The sequence below is a fragment of the Spermophilus citellus genome (genome assembly GCF_964194105.1).
Source record: "Spermophilus citellus genome assembly, chromosome: 8".
NCBI lineage: Eukaryota > Metazoa > Chordata > Mammalia > Rodentia > Sciuridae > Spermophilus > Spermophilus citellus.
In genome coordinates this window covers 32,691,129-32,707,307 of record NC_138189.1, presented here as the reverse complement: position 1 = coordinate 32,707,307, position 16,179 = coordinate 32,691,129, and the positions used below count along the sequence as shown (strand labels likewise).

The following is a 16,179-nucleotide window of genomic DNA, read 5'->3' as shown; positions in this document are numbered from 1 at the left end:
TAATTGCTGCCTAGGGTGCAGTCCCTGGAGGAAAATTCTGTCTGATCTGTCCAGTATTGACAGAGTCGTCCCTTCCATTAAGAAGGAATGCCTGGCAATGCTCTTGCATCTGCAGGGAAGGGAAATGGGAACATGCCTGGTGTTCCTCAGCGCTCTGACTAATCCCTTAATAGGCGCAGAGGTCGCTGTCATTTCCTCTCTAGGACCTGGTGATCCCAGGCCCTTGAGCTCCTTAGGCCGGCAGCACCTGTGAGCCCCCACCCGCTCCTTGCAATCAGCACACTTGACCTAGGTCATGGTTTTAGTCTTTCTGATTCACCTCGCTGGCCTTGTTTTCTATTTGTGAAGCTTCACAATTGTTTTATTTCTCCAGCACCCACAAAGCTGCATCCTGTGATTTTTGTTCCTTTCTCTCTGTACTTAAGCCTGTTGCTTTCCTCCTTAATTTTATGTCTTGATTGCCTTCATTTTCCTGGGATGCTTCTGTTTATTTTCTGTTCATCAATCTGAAAATAAGTTTATAAGCTTCTCTTATTTGTTCTAGGGATCAGACTCTAGTTCATAAGGTATCCTCATCCCTTTTTTTCTGCAGCATTGAGACACTTTACAGCTCATGAAAATTTTCTAATAAGGGGGAAAGTAATTTCTCCGGGAGACTCTATAGGTTAAATAGCGGGGCTTCGGAATTGAGAAGGTTAGATTGGATCCTGTATTTCCATTTGCAAATGGTAGGTCAAGTTAGTTAGTTTTACCATTTACAAGTTAGTATTACCGTTTTTTGACTTCAGTTTTCTCATCTGAAAAATGGGAAGGATAATACCCATCTCTAAGGGGTTGGGAGATGATATGTTCTTGGCACTAATTAAGTTGAGTAAATCTTGGGTAATATGAATGTGTGTGGTGTAGTTTATTTGAGTTTCATAGAAAAGTATCTTTTTGAGGTAGATTCTCTATTTTTACCTGTTTCTATGAATTTATCTATTTCTTTCTCTTATTTTGCTGGGGGGTGAGAGAAGGGAGAGAGAGAGAAACTGATTTAAGACTCACGAATTACTGTTGAAGAGATGTAGCATTAAGACTTGGTGAGTGAGATTTATCCAAAAATTCTCTCTTGGAGGAGGCAGGGAGGGGAGTGGAGGTCTCTTCTGGCACCTTTAACTTAAGCTTTGTCCATGGTCTAGCACCCTGAGAGGGTCTGGGGGGTGGGGGGGAGTGTGTGGTTCATTGTCCTTGCTCTGGAGCTTGTCTAGGGAGTACGCAGTGGGCAGACACAGCCGGATGGAGCTGTGGCTCTGCTGGGGAGTCTCCCTGCTCCTCAGTTTCTTCTTTTGTACAGGAATTGGGCTAAGGGGTGGCTGTGGGGACCAGGACAGATATGAAGGTCTGTCATGTTGAGGATGCTCCGTCAGTGCTAGCTCCTTTTCTGGTTTATAATGTAGCTGTGGTTTATGCTGTAGAAAGCTTCTGCCAAGGGAATTTCAAGGGGCAGACAGGCATTTTTTTGTGTGGGCAGTGAGACCCTTTAAATGCCTGTCAATGATCCCCATCCTTCTAGAAATGCTCATCTTATGGAGTTGGGAGTTGATTTCAGCTTTTCTCCTTTAGATGGGCATTTAGAGTGACACCACTGTGTCAAAATGCACATTCTGGCTTGCGAACTAGAACCTGCTGCTTAGACATGGACCTAAGGAGAATCTCCCCAGATGTCTGATGCCACTCTGGTTTAGGGACACTGCTTTCAACAACCTGAATGACTTCTTAATGCATGGACAGTATTTGATAGAACTTTGTTAGAATTTTGATTTGGGTGTAGCCACTTAAGGATACTGGAGTCCCTTTCTGAGCAGTAGAGAGTATGCTCTTGCCACCTGTGTCTCATTTATAAGAAATGATATAATGCTTATTAGTATTGGTAATAACTAATTCAGGTGCTTTTACATATGCTAACTCCTTCAGTTCTCAAAACAACCCTAATGGTTAAGTGGTATCATAATGCCCTTCCTGTAGGATGTGTCCAAGGCCACAGTTAGGATAGGATGGAGCCAGGCTTTGAACCCAGGCAGCGTGGCTCCAGAGTTGATGCTCTTGTTCCACCTGTTTTAATGACAGGGAGGACAACCTTGGAAATGGGTTTTGGAGTCTGTTACTCTTATTTAAGGGCCCTGGGAATCTGGTTGAAACTGGCATTTTCCTTCTGCACTGACTCTGCATTGTTTCTGGGCACACCTTAGCCCAATCCAGATTTTAGGATGCTTGCCCCAGGGCAGTTGTGTGCACTGGTGGGTCATGGGGATGGCGGGCCAGTTTACAGCCCTACCTCTCCTGTTAGCCATTCACTCTCCCCCTGTGGGTAAACTGAGATTCGCTTGCTCTAGGGTGAAGATTGGGGGTAATTTCTTCGGCTTTTTTTTGCTATAGCTCCAGGATAGATCAAATGTACTTCCCTTTTGGAAAAACCAAGGAGAAGGGCTCTCCTTTCACCTCGGGAGAGAACAGGACACAGCATCCCACAAGCCTGGGACTGCAGCAAGCCTGGCAGCTGATAGCTGGGGGAAGGCTCTCACGTGGAGCGTCCTGTAGCCTGGAACAGAGTGGGCATAGTCAGGGAAAGGTTGCTCTAGACATTCCCATCCTCACCAGAAAATTATGCTGCCCTCATGTAAATGCAGCAGATGTGAAAACTGCGAGGGCCATTTGTTCTGTTGCTGGTCACCATGTTAGTGCTTTTATTTTCTCATTTCTTTTCTTCCCTCTCTCCCTCCTTCCTTCCTTCCTTTCTACCTTTCTTGTGGTACTGGGGATTGAACTTCGAGGCACTTTACCACTGATTTATACCCCCAACCCTTTTTATTTTTTATTTTGAGTCTGGGTCTCACTGAATTTTGCTGAGGCTGCTCTTGAACTTTTGATCCTCCTGCCTCAGCCTCCCGAGTTGCTGGATCACAGGGGTGCACCACGGCACTTGACTGGTTAAATGCTTTCTTCCTAATCCCTGCTCCACTGGAAGGTGGACAGGATGGTTCCCGTGTTCTAGAGGAGGAAGCCCATTCAGAAAGTTAACTGATGAAAGAGCACATGGATAATGAGCGATTTGAACTTATTTCCTTCACATCCAAAGCCCACGAACTTTCCACAGTGCCTTGCTCCCTGTCTGTGACAGAAAATCGTGTACTTTGCAGATGTTAGTTTACAAATAGAAGTTTTTTTCCGTAAGATTTCCAAAGATGTTCTTTTGACTAAATTAAAGCACTGCTAAATGTCTCAAAATGAAAGAAGTAAAGAAAAACGAGTGAATGAATGAAGCTGGACTGGGGTGGAAACATCCTCCTCCTCACTGTATTCAGGAGGTCTCCTAGTTCCCTTTTGAAGAATTTTCCTTTTGGGAGTTTTTTCTTTTATGTTAATAGTATCCGAACCATCAAGTAACTGTCTATATTTTTAACTATGTTTGGGTCCTGACTTCTTTACTTTAGATTTTTTTTTTTTTCAACTAATTGTACCTCCTATGCCTCCCTCTCTGTTTTTTCCCCTCCCTGTCTGTACTAGTAGAAGGTTTTTCTTACAAACATGACTTGGTTTAAAATGGATAATGTATATAATTTTCCAAAATTCAGTTTTCTTTGAAAAAGTGTGAGAACTAAAGCCATCTCCATCAATTTAGGAACTACGAAAATATAAGATGAGCTTTCCAATAAAAGTGATAATTATAACACTCAGGGTTCCATTTCCAACTCAGCCGTTCTTAATGCCCTGAGGAAACCCGCAGAGGGGAAATGGGATGCCACGGTATTGATGGTGATTTGCTGCTGTGGTTGAATGGTTTTCCAGCTGGGGCAGGAATCGCTTCCTAATTAAACAGATACTTTTTGACACTGTCTTGGTCTGTGACTTGATTTTCACCTGTTCATGGGGTGAGAGTTCCATTTATGCTTTGAGTTGGTTTTAAAAAGTCTCAGCAGCAGCTCTCAGCATAATTTATTAGGCCAGAGTCTAGGAATGTGGCTCTTCCATTGAAGCCACTTTTCCACATGCTTGAAGGGTAACGCCATGTCTGTCTGACTGTCTGGGTAGTGTGGCTTTTGGATTTTCTCTTACTCTTTTTTTAAAAAAATTTTTAACTTTCTTGACTAGGTAGAAAGAGCATAAAAATTATTTTCATTTTTAAAAACATGAAGTAGACCAGTGTTTCCCATCAAGTAGCCTTTGGACTGTCAGCACTGTAGTCACTTGTGCTTGTTAAAGATGTGAACTCTTGTGTCCCGCCTTCAATCTGGATTCAAGAATTACTGAAGGAGCTGGGGTTGTGGCTCAGTGGTAGAGTGCTCACCTACCATGCGTGAGACACTGGGTTTGATCCTCAGCACCATATAAAAATAAAATAAAGGTATTATGTTCACCTATAACTGAAAAATAAATACTAAAAAAAAAGAATTACTGAAATAAGAGTTACCTGAGGTTACTAGCTTATTTTTAAATTATCAGTAGAATATTCTGTTTTTCTTTTTGAATCAGAAGTTAGTCTTACCCCCCCCACTTGTAGTTAATATACTCTGATTTAAAAAAAAAATAAACTTCCATTTAAGTATCTTAGAATTAAGTTTTAGAATTTGAGAAACTTTCATGAATTTTTTATTGAAATGTTATTTGGTGATTCATAAGCGAGAGATGTTCTGATTATTATTAGCAAAATGTCAAGTTACATGACTAGATTTATTTTTTTAAATGAAGTTTAGTGATGACTGAACTCATTAATTTCTAGTCTTGCTCAAACTTGTGATTTAAAATGGCTCACCAAGTTGGATGGGGTGCCAAGACCTGGCAGAAGTGGGTACTGTTCCTGCCGTCATCTGTGTGACCCCAAGCCCCAGTGTGCCCCCTCTGTCTGGTAAGGGACTGTCTGGATGCTCTGTGACCCCCCCCCCTCCTGGTTCTGATTGAGTTGAGACCCTGTGGGAGGAGAAACACACAGGAAAATACATTGGAGAGAGGAGGTTCTATCTTGGCCACAAGACTTATAAAATGAGTTATCTGGAAGTTGAAGGCCCATAAAGAATAAGAAAATTGAGGTCAGAATGAGACACCATGCCATATGCCTGTAATTCCAGCTATTCAGGATGGTGAGGTAGGAAGATCACAAGTTTGAGACCAGCCTGGGCAACTGAGTGAGATCCCATCTCAAAAAAAAAAAAAAAAAAAAAGTTAAAAAGAAATGATTGGCAGTTCTTGTACTCATTCAGTAAAAAACAATGCTACCTTCCTCCAAATTCCTGGTTATTGAATCCAGCCAGGAAATGGACTTCCTTAAGGCAAGGACTGTCCTTTGTTTGACACGTTAGTTGTGCTGTTGCCAGGTTCCTTTGTGTCACTTACAAATTCTAATGTAAGTGGGTGATGGTAGGAGCTTATTAGAAACCACCTCCATTAGAGAAAAGGAACAGAGTGTGCTGCTTCTAAGGACTAAGCAGTGAGGACCCAATTCCAGCAGCTGGAGAAGGGGAGAAATGGGAGCTTAGCTAGGGACTTCTTGCTTGTGCTATTGTGTTCCATTTCTCTCTCTTCATTTGTGGAGAGAATGACAGATGCATCAAAGGTGGCAAAGTATATGAAGACCAGTGTTCCTTAAATCTCAGGAATTTATGGACCTCTTTATTTAAAGGAAAAAAAATGTCTTGCAAATCCACCATAATAAATATTTTTATTGTGAAGTAGCTTAAATATGCCTGAACATAAAACTAGGTATAAACTCCTTATGCTTCTAGCTCTTACATAACTATAAAACAATGACAAATTTATAGAGTAAATTCAAATAAGACTACAAAACCAATAAAATCCAAGTTAACGCTAATTTATCATGACAGATGATTTTGTTTGACTCCAATTAAACCTCTCTTGGAAAATGTGATTATGTTTCTGACAGCCAAAATGCCAGCTCCTCTGAGATCCCCGTGTAACTCAACTGTCCTTCCATGTCCCCGTGGTCTAAGCTTCCTTCATGTGAAGCACCTTCATTTAGCAGAATGCCTGATTCAGGCTTTAGATCTGCTTCTTTTATTTTTATTTGGCCTTGATGATTAAAATTACACTAGCAGTGTCAGGATTGGAAGCATAAATACAAATCCATTTTTGATCAAGCAACACCTTAGGACCTAGTGCCTCGTTGCACATGCAGTAGTGGAAGCAAGAGGAGGGGGGATCATTGGAACCAACAATTTTGGGTTGAAGATTCGTGCAAGAGTAAATGGTGCTCTATCGCAAACTATGCAACAAAGGAGGAAAAGTAGGTTTTTGGGGAAATGATAATTAGTTCAAGACTAGTTTTGCTTATGTTTCTAGCAGAATGGTGGGCTAGATACTATCACACGCTTCCCCACTATATTCTGGGTAAAACCTTTTTAATGTACCTCTGGGATTAAAGGAACTAAGACAATTCCAGAGTCTCCCACTTCATTCAGATCAGCCAGCCCTCACAGGGAAAGCTAAGACTGAAAAGCTGGTGCTTAAGGTAGAAATAAACACAAAAGACAAGTTGCCTCAAGAGCAAATGCTGCTGTCACCACTGGGCTTGGAGACTGAGCCGTGGGTGCAGGTAGCAGAGCTGCATTCCACTAGGAACTGTAAAAAGAGCCAGAGTGGCTCCAAGGAGATGGTGTTCTTTGGCTTCTGGGCAGAAGCAAACACTCATCCTTTTTGAAAGAACGTGTCTTACTCAGTTTAGCCAAATATGAGTTCAGAATCAAAGATCTTCAATCCTTCTAGAAAACAAGAAACCAGAAATGAGTAAGAAAAACAATAAATTTAGAATCCAGAGGACTTTAGATGTTAGAATTATCTGATACTATATTTGAAGTATTTTAATAAATCAAATAAGTGCCACTAGCATGGGATATAAAAATTGACGAGACATGAACTGGGTGTGTGGCTCTGTGGTAGAGCCTGGGCTCAGAGTGTGTGGGGCCCTGGGTTTAATCCCCAGCACCAGACCAAACCAACATACATACAAAACACTCAACTGTTTGTAACAACGGAAACTAAAAACTAAATAAATTAGAGCAGGAATTCAACTGAAGAGGGAATTAATGAACTAGAAAAAAGGCTTGAAGAAATTAATAGAACATAGCATAGAAGGGAGGAAAAAACCAAAACAAAACATGCAAGTGTAGTTAGAGGATGTAAGGGCCACAGTGAGGTCTCTTCAGGGTCCCAGAAGATAATAAGAGCAAATGGAGGGCAGTAATATTTAAAGATTTAATCTATGAATAATTTCCAGAGAGTTTATGAAGGATGTAAATGACCAGCATTTCTTAAATTCAAGTAACTTATGGGCAGAAAAGAGAAGCACCGCAGCCTGGGGTTGTAGTTCAGGGGTCGAGCACTTGCTGAGCATGCATGAAGTCCTCAGTACAATCACCTGATGCAGAAGACAAAAACAAAACAACAACAACCACAAAAACCAAACAACAACAACAAAACTAAAAGAAAATACAAATTGTATGCCAGCAGAACTGTCATTCGAGAAAAAGCTAAAATATGCTTTCAGGAAAAAAATTTCAACATTTTACCACATCGGAAATTAGCTAGGAAACTTAAATGATGTATTTCAGGAAGAAGAAAGTGATGCCAGAGACAGGGCTCAGATTCAGAGAGGATGGTGAACAAAGAAGCTAGTATACATGTAGGTACATTTCATTCATTAAAATTAAAGTCGAAACCTTAGTTCCTCTGCCATAATAGGCACTTTCCAAGGCACACGTGGCTAGTGGCTGCTGTATGGAACAGCACAGGTACAGAGCGTTCTCATCATGGAAGAGGGTTCTGTTGGCAGCGCTGTCGCAGGGCAATGGAAGGGGACACACACTGAGATAACCTCTGCTTCACTCTGACTCTTGAGATGCTGTCATTCGAAAGAACAACTTTCTACTTTAGTATTTTTAAGAAAAACATTGCCAATTTTTTTAAGATAGCACTTTTTATAAGACATCTCAATATTACCCATGTGAAAATGGGAAGAAGTGGGCCTGTAGGGACAGATGCCACATGGGTTAGAGCATGAGGGGCACAGGAGCCCCGGAGCTGTGGTGCAGGCAGTGCATAGACGGGGCAACAGAAGTCCAGCCTGGAGACAGGATGCTGCTTTGGGATCTTTTGGGGATATTTCAATAGATGTTTGATGAGAGAGTGGGTGCTATGTCAACGGGTAGATGGGAGCCATCAGAATACACTTGATAACTGAGTCCAGCGATGTGGTTGAAGTCACTTACAAAAGGTGTGTTTGAGGCATGAAGAGGGTTGGCATGAAGCTTTTCAAACACCTTGATGATCTAGTGGTCAGGTAGAAAGGAACCCAAGATGGAGTCTGGAAAGAGCTTTCTGAGAGGAGGAGGAGAATCAGAGCTCAGACCTCCAGGGAGTGAGGAGGTGAGACGTTGCAGAGACTGCCTAAGATCAGGCATGTGTGTTGCTGCAGTAAACAGCTTGCTTTCCTTGTAAGAAGTCCTGAAAATCACAGAGCCTTCAAGAATTATTTCTGCAAGGCATTTGGGATGATTTCATGAAGCAGGTAACAATTGGGGTGGGCCTTGAAGCTATAATTGATATATCAGAGTAGTCATGGTGGTAGTAGGACAGTCTAGACAGAGGAGTCACACTCCCAGCACGGGGTTGTGAAAAGGTGCTGGCCTTGGCAATAATTTCCAATAATCTGGCTTCACCGTGTCCAGCGTCCTTCTAGGTAAACATCTAGAGTTGATAAAGCAGCTCTATTTATACCCTGATAGCAGTAGTATTCCTTTTATGGATCTTAAGTTGATTTTTCTCTCTCGCTCTTTTTATTCTCACCCCGCCCTCAGTGCTGGGGATCAAACCCAGAGCCCTCTTCATGGCAGGGCTCTCCCCTCCTGAAGTACACAGAAGAACTGCAGACCTGACCAAGTACTTCCCCAATGCACTAAACAGGTTATGTTTAATATAGGATTTCACAACATCCTTATAAGTTATAAAACATTACTGAATTTGGGGATTTATATTCTGTATTTAAAACCTTAATGTGTGTCATATGTTAAGATGAGTAGTCATGTAACATCCTTAGAATACAGTAGAAAAGACATGATAGCTTCCTAAAGTTCACCAGATCAGAATGTTAAGAAAATATGGGGCAGCTAAGACCTGGATTAAAATCCAGGCCTTTGGGCTGGGGTTGTGGCTCAGTGGTTGAGCGCTTGCCTGGCATGTGTGGGACACTGGGTTTGATCCTTAGCACCACATATAAAAAAATAAAATAAAGATATTGTGTCCATCTACAAGTAAGAAAACATTAAAAAAAAATCCAGGCCCTTGGGCTGCGGTTGTGGCTCGGTGGCAGAGCCCTTGCCTAGCATGTGTGAGGCACCAGGTTCAATTCTCAACACCACGTATCAATAAATAAAATAAACACTAAAACAGTGACAACTAAAAAAAATTTTTAAAAATTCAGGCACTTAATTTTTTATTTTTTTAATATAAAATAAAATAAAAAATTTTTTCTATTTCTATTTTTTTATTGGTGCATTATGGTTGTATATAATGGTGAGTTTCGTTGTCACGTATTTGCATCAGGTCTTTAATTTAAAAGCCATGTAACACCGATCAGATTATTGAACTTTTCTACGCTTCAGATTTCTCCTTGAAAACAAGCATAGAAATAACAGTTTCTGCCTCAGGATGAATGTAAAGATTAATGGAAAACACTTAGCAAAACAGTTGTCTGTTATTAAAATAAAAATATTCCAGTCCTCTTCAGTAAGTAAATACAGTAAAGCAGTGGTTCCCATGGCTGTGTATCAGCATCATTTGGGTACAATTAAAATAATAATTAAAAAAATTTCCCAGATGCTACCCCAGGCTTGCTATGTCAGAGAACTTGGCTTTGTATTTTTTTTTTTTTTTTTTTTTTTTTTTTTTTTTTTAGGAAAAATCAGAACCCTTGCTCTGGACTCAAGTAGCATTTGGTGTTACTTTTACTTGGGTATTGACTGTCTTCCTTGCTATGCATTTGGAACACCGGCTCTGCGTATCTTTTGTGTGTTTAAGTTATTAGTCCCAGAGATTAATATGTGGCTCTCAGTCTCATACCTTTCTTTCTCTTTCTCACCCTTCACCAGCCCCATTCCTTCCATCCCATATTGAATTTTGGGACAGCAGTGTGGATTATGTCCTGGACAGCCTGGTTCTCAGGACTTCTTAAAATTAAATAAAGCTTTTTTTTTTTTTTTTAAATAGAAACTTTGCTGAGACAGACATTTGGCATGTTAAAATTGAACTTGAGCTTAGTTTCTAAAATAAATATTTCAGACTTTTTTTTTAACTCTTTGGAAAAATGCAGGAAATGCTTCTAAAATAACTGATACTCCCCTTGTTAAAGCTGGGGTTGTTATTGGCCAGATTCCAGCATGTGTTCTTTTTCCTTGGGGGGGAAGTGTGGGGAGCGCGCTGCTCTATGCCAAGATACACACAGGCTGTAATCCCTCAAATCTACAAGTGCCTTTCAAACAGGGGCAGTTATTTGGTACATTGTAAAATGTGGCCTGGAGATTAAAATAAGAAGTAAAATGTTTACTGCATTTTCCTTGAAGGTTTATGTATGGAGACTTTGATTTTTTAAAAAAATTACACTATTACATTGCCACAGAAGCAGCATGGCTGCTTGTGTGTATTTAGTACATCTATTTCACATTTCACGTGGATGAAGAATGACTGAAATATCAGCTACATTAGGCAAAAGCTTTGTGTAGCACCAAATCTCCAGCTTCTAGAATGGTACCTGGCACATAGTGATTGTTCCATAAAAACCTACTAAATGAATGACCTAACAGTTAAATAACTGAAACAAACAATCACATCTATTTTTTTTCAGTGATGACTTTTCTTTTTTTAAAAAATATTTTTTTTTTAGATATTGATGGACCTTTATTTTTATGTGGTGCTGAGAATCGAACCCAGTGCCTCACACCTGCTGGGCAAGTGCTCCACCACTGAGCCACAATCCCAGTTCTAGTGATGACCCGTCTTATGGACTTGTTGCAAAGGTGACGTTGGTGTTTGTCTGGTGGTCTGATAAGTTGCTGCCTGCTGTTCCCAGGTCTCCTGTGCCTCTGCACAGATCCAGCCTCGCTCAGTGCAGGTCTGCCTGGAGGAGCCTGTGCCTCCTTCATTCACGGTACCATTGCAGGCAGCATGGTATTTTCTTAGTTAATATTTGTTGGATGGATGCGTGGTGGGCTGTTTTATGATCATTCCTAGTTGGTTTCCACGAGGTTGACTGATGATGCCTTCCCAGTTTGACATTCGATGGGACAAAGATAAAAGAGGGTAAGTGAGCTACCTCAGAAAGCCTGGGGTCGTAGGTAGCAGAGCTGGAACCACAATCTCTGAATCTGTTGCTTTCTTCCTCCCTTGTTCTAGAACGGCCTTTAGAATATTAATGAACATTAGTTTTTCCCCTCTGCACAGTTGAGACCCTCTTTACTTGAGAGTGTGACAGGAAAATGTCCTATGTGCAGGTTTTCCCAAACTGCTGTCCTCATCTTCAGCCACAAACTTTGTTAGGTGCTAGTTTGGGTTATTCACAGTGGTCCTTTTTCGGTTACTTGTGATGAGAGCCTGATAGATTTTTAGGGGGAAAAAATGTTTTTAAAACTAGCTCTTATTCTTTTAAGCAATCATATTCTTCTTTCTTCTAAATGCTTGAAGATGTAAATTTGTCAATAGTATAAGTTATTAAAATAAATTTCATAGCTGTGAGAGAAGTATTCTCTAATATATTTTTTCTTTCTTGTTTGCCTGGTCATCTGTCTATCTATCTATCTATTTATTGGCTAGGGATTGAACCCAGGCTCTTGCTCATGTGGGGTAAGTGCTCTACCACTGAGCTACATCTCCAACCCTTGCCTGGTCATTTTGATGCAAAAATTCCAGCAGAGTTGAATTGATCCAATGGATATTTCTGGAATAGGCTCAGGAAGCAGAAACCTTCCCTGTGATAATTGAAAATGTTGGCCAAACATGTAAGGTTCTCAAACGGTAGCAATATCTGGGTGTGCACCTTGCCAAAGCCACGATCTAGAGCCAAGGTTCTTAGTAATGAAGGATTTTAAAATCTGTGAAGCTAATTCTCATTCCTATTTACCCTTTTATTGAGAAAGATAATTTGGTGGTTTCAGCAAGATTTTGTCCAGTGTGGGGTTGGTAGGTCAGAGTTTATTCTATCAGACTGCTCAATTTGAACTTACAGTCATTATCTTATGGATGACTTTAAAGAGTTGGCTGAACAATGCTTACAATGCTCTGATTTTGTTGTGAAGTCTCAATAAGAATTGAATTCCTTTTGCCCGCTGTGGACAGTCGCCTGTAGTGTTGGAACTGAGCCACAGGAGGGGACATACCACGGTTTGTATTGTGGGCCCTCAGGGTCTAGGCATGGAAATATATGGTGGGGACTTTAAGAGCTGTTTAGGGTGGAAAGAAAGCCTTTTCTCTTTGCAGCCGGTGCCTGCCTCCTCAGCCGGGGCTGGACAGAGCCATTGTGAATGTGCAGGCTGTTACAAAGCTGGATCCCATCATCCCTGATACGGTTGTACCCGCCTTTGTTGTCCTGGTGCACAGTGGGGAGAGGCGGGTTTGAGTTTGCCATTGCCATCTGTCCTCTGCTTCCCTTGCTGTTCAGGCTTAGTCACATTTTGTGACTTAGGTTTCTGATTCGTGTGACCTGGGCACTGTAAGAAAGAACTGGAGGCGAGCACTGTTTCAGAGAAAAAAATTATGAAGAAAAAAAAAAAAACCTCATTTTCTAAGGTTGTATAAAACGTAAGATGTGAAGTATCAGGATTATTTTCACTCTTTAGTGACTTGTTTTCTGAATTTTCAAAACTACTGACATCCTCCCCTTGGGTCACCTTTGTAGAAGTAAGAGGCCAGGACTTGATGCCGTAAGTCAGGTGACTCTCATGGATTAGCCTTTCCTGTCTCTCGCAGGTGGCTTGGCACAGGTATAGTTTTATCTTGTTGAAAACCTTTTGTCCCACTCTGAGCAGGGGGACGGAGCTGCTATCAACAGGACCAGTAGTAGGACTTTGGATGTGATAGGCAGTTTCTGTTGAGGACACCTGCTACCAGACACAGTGCAGCCATTGTTTCTTTTGTTGAATGCATTCTGGCCGGGGCCATGTCTATTAGCCTGGGGTTGGGTTTTCACTATTTTTCCTGTCTGCATTTCAGTTTTGGTAGAACAGATTTCTGTCTGTTCTGCAAGTTTTGCTGAAGTGAATTTAATGTGTGTGTATGTGTGTGATTCATACAAATGCTGTCTCCGAGGGTGCATGTTGAGAAGTTGGGGTGGAAGGAGAGCTTATCAGAGAGAAGGCAGGTGACCTGGACTCGCACCCCTGCTTCCTGGCTGTGTGATTGAGGGAAAAAGCATTTTACTTCTCTGGGCATGGTCTTCTTGGAGTGATAGATTGCCATGGTCCCCGCTACCCTGTGCTTTGTGTATTTTGGGATTCTAAGAGGATCAGAAGGGAGGCAGGTGTGGCCAAAGGCCCTGCTGCTGTGGAACCAGTAAGTAACCCCAGGGGGAGCTCTTTTAGTTAGGTGACAGTTGTATGGCCTTGTCAGTGATAGGTTTCAATGTGATCTCTGTGGCAAGTTTGCAAAACTAAAGAAAAAGATTTTTTTTTTTGCACAATTCTAGGCAAAGGGCCCACTTTCAATCCTGAGTTATTAAAATAAATTTAATAACTGGACACTGGAGTTTGAACTTCTAAATTAAGAACTATATTTTGAGTGTCACTTTGCAGAGTGTCAGAAGTATTTTAGAATTTTTTTGTTTTTGGATTTAAAAAAAAAATGCCTTCATGAACAGCCATGCTGGGGAAAGGACCCAAGTTTAAATGCAGGATTTGTCTGTTTCATATGTACCTCATACACACAGCCTGAAAATGATTTTACATAATATTTTAAATATTTTTGTGCATGAAACAAAGTTTCATAGTATAGAATTTCCTACTTGTGTGTCTTGTTGGCACTCAAAGTTTCAGATTTTGGAGCATTTTGGATTTTGGAATTTTTGAATTGATGATGCTTACCCTGGACTGACTTAAGTTAAACCATGCTTCTTCATTTATTAGCTCTTATTATTCAGACAAGAGGCAACCTACAGATGAGGCTAATATGGCATAGATATCCTGTTTTTATTTTGCATTCCCATACTCTTAAAAAAAAAGCCCTTATTTAAAAATCTCAGTTGTACAAGCAATATATATTGTAGAAAATTTGGAAAGAACCCAAAAAGAAATACATGTGGCTTCCAGAAGTGTAATTTTGCACACTTTGGTGTCCTTAGTTTATACACACCCAGTTTGTAGAATGAAACTGGGACCCTACTATATAATATAAAACTTGATATCTTTCCTTTTTTTCTGGATGTGATCCTTTCATGATGGTTTTTGAAACTGAGGTTTCAAACAAAGGCAGAGATTAATGAAATATTGTGTTTGGCATGCTTATTACAGGGACTGTTTTGACTTACAGAAATAGAATTGTGGACCAGTATCTGAAAATAACATTTGTCCTGTTCCCTCTTGAACAGGCTTTCAATATTTGGCATGTGTAAACATCATAACCATTACTATAATTGACAAACGAAGATTTCTTAATCCATCAGCTCTTGTAATCTATTGCTCACTAATTCCTTTCTCTTATTTGTGTTTCTGTGTCAGCATTGCTGGCTGCAGCACCAGCAAGCATGTCATTTTAACAATGTACTCCTGGATGCCCTGATTCCTCCAGCTGAAGCTATCCAGTGTGGGCAAGGCCACACGTTTGGCAGCAGGGTGGTGAAGAGATTCCTTTTACCAGATTATTGTACATCTGATAATATTTACGATTTAACTTGTTGAGTATTGGTTTCGAAATGAAAGATCATTAGTTTCCCCTTTGGATTATTTAGCCTGTAAAATTTTCTGTTACAACGTCCACACTGCATTGTAAATATATTCTAAATCCTGGACCACATTAGAATTTTTTTTTTTTTTAATGGTCTCCACCACTGTGTCTTTTGGTGGTGTCCTTTGAAGTCCTGAAATGTTTTCATGTTTGATTGAGATTAAATCTGGGTTTCATTTTACTTTTTGAAACATATTGAGCAAGTTAATTTTCTGTTTGAGTTCCTAAGGGGAATGACTCCAGGCCTCTGTGTCCCAAGAATTCCGACTGAGCCTTGCCAGAACATTCCTGTGGTTTTCCATGGGGCAGATCAGTGTGTTCATGAAATTTTAGTTGTAGCTGGTGTTTTCCGTGGTTAATTAAAACATCTGGCTTTTAAATTTTCCACCAACAGAGCATAACTGTGTGGCCAAACCTTTTCAATAATGACTGAGTAGTCCAATCCTCCCCTGAGAGTGGCCTGCACGTGTCTTTAGGATACCCTACGCTGTTGCCTCTGTTTGTTAATGATTTTAAACATTTGGAAGGTATTTGAGGCTGTCCTGCCAACTATGTACCCTTGAGAGAGAGGGGCAGTTTGTGAATAAGAGTCCTCATGATGGCTTCTGGCTTCTGCCCCTCCAGGTTGGAGCTGCCGTGGGTGAGTCGCTGCGATTGCCGGCCAAGCATGCTGTGGTCGGATCTGCCCAGCCGAGGAGCAGAGACATTGGCCGGATGGAAAATCCATAAAAGAAAGCTCTTCTGAAAAGCTGAGACAGACAAGAACTTCCGCAGACTCAGGTTGGTATGCAATAAGAGAGGCTGGATAAAGTACATTGGGTTGATAGGGAAGACTGTTTGGCTCCTTCCATAAGCATTTTTGAGACAAGCCCAAATAATGATCCCTAGGACATTCAGTGGCACACGGGACAACTTTCTCTGCCGAGTGTGGTGTTGTCTTCCTTTGTTTCTCTTCCTGTCCTCTCTTATGTCCCATCATCTCTCTCATCCTCCCCTTGTCTCTCAGAGAAGAGAAGAAAGAGCCTCCGTCCAAATATGGAAAAAGCCACAAGCAGGGGTCACCCACCAGGGCCTCAGTGATCGTGGCTTTGTTTTGGAGAGAAAGCCACATCCTCACTCATGGGCTTGCACTGGTATGTTCAGAAATGTGCGCTCAGTTGTGTTTTCACATTCAGAAAAGTAGGTCATTTCTGTTGGGGTGCTTCT

The 16,179-nt window shown here is 41.1% G+C and overlaps 1 protein-coding gene across 9 annotated transcripts in view; it reads left to right on the top strand.

Annotated features, from left to right (window-relative positions):
* APBB2 (amyloid beta precursor protein binding family B member 2) overlaps nt 1-16,179 on the top strand; it is a 338,567-nt gene that overhangs the window by 52,576 nt on the left and 269,812 nt on the right. For all 9 annotated transcript variants that reach the window (XM_081303291.1, XM_081303294.1, XM_081303292.1 and 6 more), the window contains one exon: nt 15,598-15,753. The gene's annotated coding sequence lies outside the window, so the exon portion shown is untranslated. The remainder of the gene's footprint in view (nt 1-15,597; nt 15,754-16,179) is intronic.